Source organism: Limulus polyphemus, unplaced genomic scaffold, assembly GCF_000517525.1.
Source record: "Limulus polyphemus unplaced genomic scaffold, Limulus_polyphemus-2.1.2 Scaffold51, whole genome shotgun sequence".
NCBI lineage: Eukaryota > Metazoa > Arthropoda > Merostomata > Xiphosura > Limulidae > Limulus > Limulus polyphemus.
In genome coordinates, this window is record NW_013665661.1 from 1,082,471 (window position 1) to 1,089,008 (window position 6,538).

The following is a 6,538-nucleotide window of genomic DNA, read 5'->3' on the forward strand; positions in this document are numbered from 1 at the left end:
AAAAATGTAGTCGTTTCGTTCCAAATATATATATATATATCCAGTTTATGAAAATTTGGTCGTTTCGTTCCAACTATATATATATATATATATAGATTCCTTATCCAGTTTCTAAAAATGTAGTCGTTTCGTTCCAAATATATATATATATATCCAGTTTCTAAAAATTTGGTCGTTTCGTTCCAAGAAGATATAGATTTCTTATCACGTTTTTAGAAATTTTAGTCGTTTCGTTCCAAATAAATGTTGATTGATTTGAACAAAATCTAGTGACAATGTTGTGCTTCAGCGTTGCGTAGTCGATAAAAATCAGCAACTCTGTAAATCAAAGAATACTGGAATTATTACCGACAGCACCTCTGTAAATCAAAGAATACTGGAATTATTACCGACAGCACCTCTGTAAATCAAAGAATACTGGAATTATTACCGATATAGAAACAGAATGTTTCCGACTCTGTGAATTTTTCCTGCATCATGACTTCCATGTTAAAGAAAAGGCCATGATGGGTAGATGACAGCTTCTGCTGTTTAACATCATATCTGAAAGAATTTCGAAAAACGTGCGGCTAACGTAACATAGTTTCTTTAGGGAAAAGGTTGGGCGTGGCCTATTGACTAACGTGCCTGATTACACAAGCCTGCGATGGTTTTATTACATGTTCTACGGTAATTCCTGTACGCTGAATCCGAAAATGACATCCATTTTTCTCCATCACGTAGAGATTTTTCACAAAACGTCACAACGCAATACGTAAAAGAAAAACCTCAACAAGTAGTTTTGAGACTAAAAGACGTATATTTCACACACAAAAATCAGGATGAATGAGGATGTATATATTCGTTTGACATCAACGTTCTTCCCTTTTCTTCAGTTTGTTTGTATTTTTGTTAACAAACATAATAATAAAAACTTTTCATTGTGGTAAACGAAATAATAATTTTATCTAAGTAAGAGTTTTTTTCTTCCCGATTTGTAAGAAATCCTTACGTGATAGAAACAAATGAATTATTTTCGAAATCTGCGTAGCTGATTACGGAAAACCCCTTATTAAAACCAAAACCACTTTCATGAAGTTTAAATTCGCAGGCATGTGTTATTTGATAAGCTCGGATTCAACTTTCATAAAACCAAATGTTCTGCAGGTTATACGTGTTAGTTAATTTTGGAAAATTTTATTTTTCTTAGAAAGTAACACATTAACTGAATTGTATTATTTTAACTTATCTTAGAAGTTCTTCCTTGGATTATGTATATCACTTCTAATTAATTTCTATGTTTATTGAAATTGTAACAGTGAGGTATGTTTGTTTGTTTGTTTAGAATTTCGCGCAAAGCTAGACGAAAGCTATCTGCGCTAGCCATCAATAATTTAGCAGTGTAAGACTAGAGGGAAGGCAGTTAGCCATCACTACCCACCGCCAACTCTTGGGCTACTCTTGTACCAACGAATAGTGGGATTAACCGTCACATTATATCGCCCCCACGGCTGAAAAGGCGAGCATGTTTGGTGTGACGGGGATTCGAACCCGCGACCCGCAGATTGCGAGTCGAGAACCCTTGAATCCTGAAATCATGCCCTTTCTCTTTCAGATATTTTAATAGATCATGATTGTAACAGACAAAAAATTCTACCAAATAAAAATTAAGAAATAAGCGGTTCATTTATCTTTCTTCGTAAACATTTTGGAAGCAGAAAAATAGAAATAATTCAATCGAAATAGTTTTGTTCGTATAGAAAAACCAGAGACTTAGCTCTATAGGGCTATGTATGCCACAAAAATACACGTGCAGAGATGTGCAAGATTTGCCAGCCGAGTAGTGTGTCTTTATAAATAGAATACGCCATTCTAGAAACATGATACAACCAATAACACTTCATGAGCGCTATAAATTTTGCCTCACGGTTCACACCACATTGTAAAACATAGATAATTTTGATCTCATTCTGTCTATATAAAAATTTTCCCTTCTATAGCTTCAGCATATGTTCACTTCATACAGAGTGGCAGTCTATTGATTAACTCTTTATTCCCTTATAATTTTGGTATGTGAGACCACATACGATGTACAAGACTAGCACGTGCGTACAATCATCTCTTTCACTTGTCAATGTCATGGTTTGTCTGACTAATCGGCTGTGATCGTGAATCTGCAAAATGGGGTTTAAATACGTTTTCCAAGACGATTATAATAGAATTTTATAGTCTTTTAGATTTCTTGAGAATTTTTCATGCTGTACAAAATTCATTCTGATTTATTATTACATTAATTTTATGTAATCTTGTAAACTCCTGTTTGTGAAATCCAATAAGGGAAATATACAAAATTAAACTTACTTTGGGAAAAAGTAAGCAATAAAGCAATTTCTTAATCATCAGTATTTAAGTTAACAAGAATGATAATTTTTACAAATGATAACCACACAGTAATTTGTTTTGTTATTCTGAAACTTTGGATTGTTATTTTTAGTCTCATTTTGTATATAGCTATATATCTAATGTCATAGGCATGTACGACATATGTAAAAAAAAAAAGAGCTGAAACACGGTATTAAAAAGAAACACCATTTATTTCATCCATAAATATGCATTTCACCAATTTCACATTTAGAATATGCACTAAATGTAGGATTACACAATATAAAAGACCATTAGTGTGACCAAAGAGAACTGACTGATTTTGCTCTGAAATATTTGACATTCCTAACTAACAGTTAATTAACAGAACAAAAAGGTTTACTTCCTAAGAGCGTGACTTTCACTTACTGTTACCCTGTGTTTTTCATCTTTTTCCCATAACATCACATGATATTAGAAGTAGAAATCTTTATTTACTCTAATTTTCAATTTTATCTGTTAATCAGCAAATCTAAGCTGACAGGTCCCTAAACGTCTCTTAATCACTCCACTAGATTTTATTCATTTGTGAGATTACACATAATCGTTATAAAGACCTACATTTGACCTACATGTTTTCAAAGAGCGTGTGCGTTGATTCTTGGTTAAAATTTTAACCAGAATTAATTATCTAATTCAGGCAGACAACATTTTTTTAGAGTTCCTTTTAATCACACAACCTATGATTTTATGTTTACTGGTTTAAAAAGAAAGAGTTAAATACTTTACATTGACAAGTAAACAAGATAGTTCTTTGATATACTCCATTTTATCTATCCTGGAAAGAAAGTTACTTTTGTTTGATATACTCCAATTTATCTATCCTGGAAAGAAAGTTAGTTCTGTTATTTTTTGTTTGCTCTTGCTATTTGTTCTTTAGTTATGCTAACAATAAATGCACGTTTTTACTTCCTTCGGCTAAAAAACTTGTATTCATTTCAATCCTGATGCATCAGTTGGCATCACCTCGATGGAAACTATTACATTTATTAGAGAGCAAAAAAAACATTAAGCTTTATTTAACTATTCACTCTCTAGATGTGTGATCCAAGTTAATTCCACACTAGATAATTTCACTGACCTTTGTAACCTTTTCCCTACTGATGTAAAATGGTTATTTTTGACACTTCGAACTTGGCTAATATTGGCTAGGTGAATAGTGATAGTTTTGTGTCATATAGCAGCTCTGAATTATAACATTTATTTTGGAGACTAAACTATCTGAACCAGTTCTCATTCTGATGACTCATTTATGATTTTATAAAGTGAGCGGACTGGTTTGTCTACTAGATAAAAATTCCTTAACAATACAATGTTTAAAGGTATTTACAACGTCCAACTACACTGCCAGTGTTGTATCCAGTTCCGTGGTAAGACTTTCTTGTTTATTATGATTTATTCAAATCCAAATGTTACGTGTTTTACTTTTTAAACAATATTTTTTCTCGTGTTTGCTCATTTTGAGCTTTCTCCTTCTTTTTTTTTTCTTTCGTAAGCCAACGTGTAGTGTTTTTAATTTCTAACTTGTTATCAATATTACAATTTACATTTATTCCCCCCCCACCACACACACACGATTTCACGTACAAGCCGCAAACCTGACGTTTTATTATTTTCTGTAGTTGAGCATCGCACAGCAACTTTTGTGTTGTTGTTAATTTGAAAAGCTTTTGTAAATGATTTAGTGCAAACTTTGAATTTTAGTTTATCGTATAATGCATCTTTATGCAAAATATTTTTAAACTGGTAGCATTATTTCATCTTCCGTAGTCCAAACATTTATATATATATTTGTGTGTACGTGTTTGTGTAATCTATAGATAATCCCTGGCCTTATCCACCCATTGTGTGTACGTGTTTGTGTAATCTATAGATAATCCCTGGCCTTATCCACCCATGTCTTTCTCCGTTGAAAAATCACTTTCATCCTGAAACGTAAAAAGTAACTTAAGATCTGACTGCTTTGATATTTCAATTTTTTCATCTTAAAATATGTGGTTTTATGATGCCGCGATAAATAGACATAATAACAGACAAACCAAGTCACACATATAATCGCGTTATTGTTTGTTCAAGATAACGAAACAAAACGTGATTTCAGGCAAGGATGCAGGTTTGAGTCGAGTGCATCAAATATCACTTTTTATTGGACTACTTACCCCAGGGAACTTCCTGAAATTGACATGGAACGTTATTTTTTAATAAATTTTCTGTCGGATCTACACGAATGCGAGTGTTTTTGTCGAATCTTTTTAAGTATTGTATTGTAGTTCCTCGCTTATTTTTACTTATTTTCTTAATCATCTCTTCTAACATCCATGAAATTCAAGACAAATGCCAAGTCACGACTTTCGTAGATAATGTTTATCTGTAAAAGCAGCCTCCAGGTACGGAATGTCAAGAGGAACACGCCACGAATAGAAACGTTATATTTTGAAAAAAAAAGTAGTTACACATTTTTCTGTAACGAGATAATGATAAGACAAGAACGAAATATAAGTATTTGATTTTAGATTGTTTGACGGACTGATTTTATGTAATTTGTTACAAAAAATAGCTTTAATAAACAATTGCAATCTATTTGGCTTATTGAAAAATATGCATAACAGTCCAGTTAATTATAGCTTTTTTGTTTATAAGAACCTTTAAATTTCTTTAGTTAACAAATGATTTCTCAAATCATTGCAAAAACTATTTAGGCTAAGAATGAATGCTACGTTAGACTGTATGTAAGAGTTATGTCGGATCGTGTGAATAAAACTCTTAAGGTTGACTGCATGTGCAAGACTGATAAACTCAGCATAACAAAAGATCTTTTGACACATTCAAATCGTTCGATAGAACTGATATACAAATATGCCCTTGAAAGTTACGTAGTCAGACAGAATTCCTGCTCCAAAATTTGTTTAATTTTTTAACTGTTGGACGAAACGTTACAATTGCTCTAAATTCAAGATCATTTTATTCAGCTTTTTCAAACTTAATACACTTATTCTACTGTTATAATTTTTACAAATTGTACTCCTCCAGGTTGTTATCGGTAAAAATAAACTGCGAAACTGCAGCTTGTCGCTAATGGGAGGGTGACGTCACTGAACAAAATACCAATTTGGTGCTAGCATTACATGACGATTGCGTTTTAAAAGAATGGAAGTTATAATACAATCACAATGAATTCCTATAAGGTATATTGTTTACCAGTACATTAAATGGGTGTTCGTAATGTATGACACCAACTTTATATCCTCGAATTATTCTAACCATTGAGATAGGTAAATAACTTAGAACTGATGCGTCTCCTCAAAACCCACATGAAGAGAAGATAAACCTTAATTGCATGTCTGTAAAACAAACGTAAAGGAACATATAAATAGGTCTTACTTTTCTTTGTTTGGGTCTTACGTTCTATTTTAAAAGTGTGTATTTGGGTGTTTAATATCTGCGTTTTTCAGTCTTCTGAGGATTTTGGGTTTCTGTTTTTCAGGTGTGGATCTAAGTTTTCGAGTTCTAGAGTTTGTGTTTTCTAGACTCGAGATCTGAATTTCTGTATTTTCGAGGTCTTTTTTGCTGTTGTTTCAATATCAATGAAATAATATGGTTCTGACAATAAAAACAGAAGAAGAAAAAACAAAGTTAGTAATATTGCATGGCTTCAAACTGAAACTTTTACATGCAAACGAGTGTCTCATATATTTTTGTTATAAATTACTGATTCCACAGAATAATATCCTCAATTATGCAGTCGAAAATCGTTGTTGACGGAGTGAGTACAGCAAGTGAGTTTTTGTTCACGCTTGAATTATAATTATTATTAATCATTCACTTGAAATTTCTTATGATGGAGTAATACGTTATTTATGTGAGAAAGCTTATACTTTAAAACAAAACGAAGATTCAAAGGCTCTGTAATTTTTATACAATTTGCTCTGTGTATAAAATAAATAAATTATTCTTTTTTGTGCTATTCGATAAGTGGTTTCACTGGTTTGTTTGTCTTTTGTAGCCCAAAGCTATACACAATAAGTTATCTGCGCACTGTCCACTACGGTTTGTTTGTTTTTTGTTGTTGTTTTTTATTTCGCGCAAAGGTACACGAGGGCTATTTGCGCTAGCCGTCACTAATTTAGCAGTGTAAGAT

The 6,538-nt window shown here is 32.3% G+C and overlaps 1 protein-coding gene across 1 annotated transcript in view; it reads left to right on the top strand.

The window, feature by feature from the left end:
• Positions 1-6,538, top strand: part of LOC111086764 — a 179,469-nt gene that overhangs the window by 135,697 nt on the left and 37,234 nt on the right. The gene's annotated exons all lie outside the window — the stretch shown is intronic.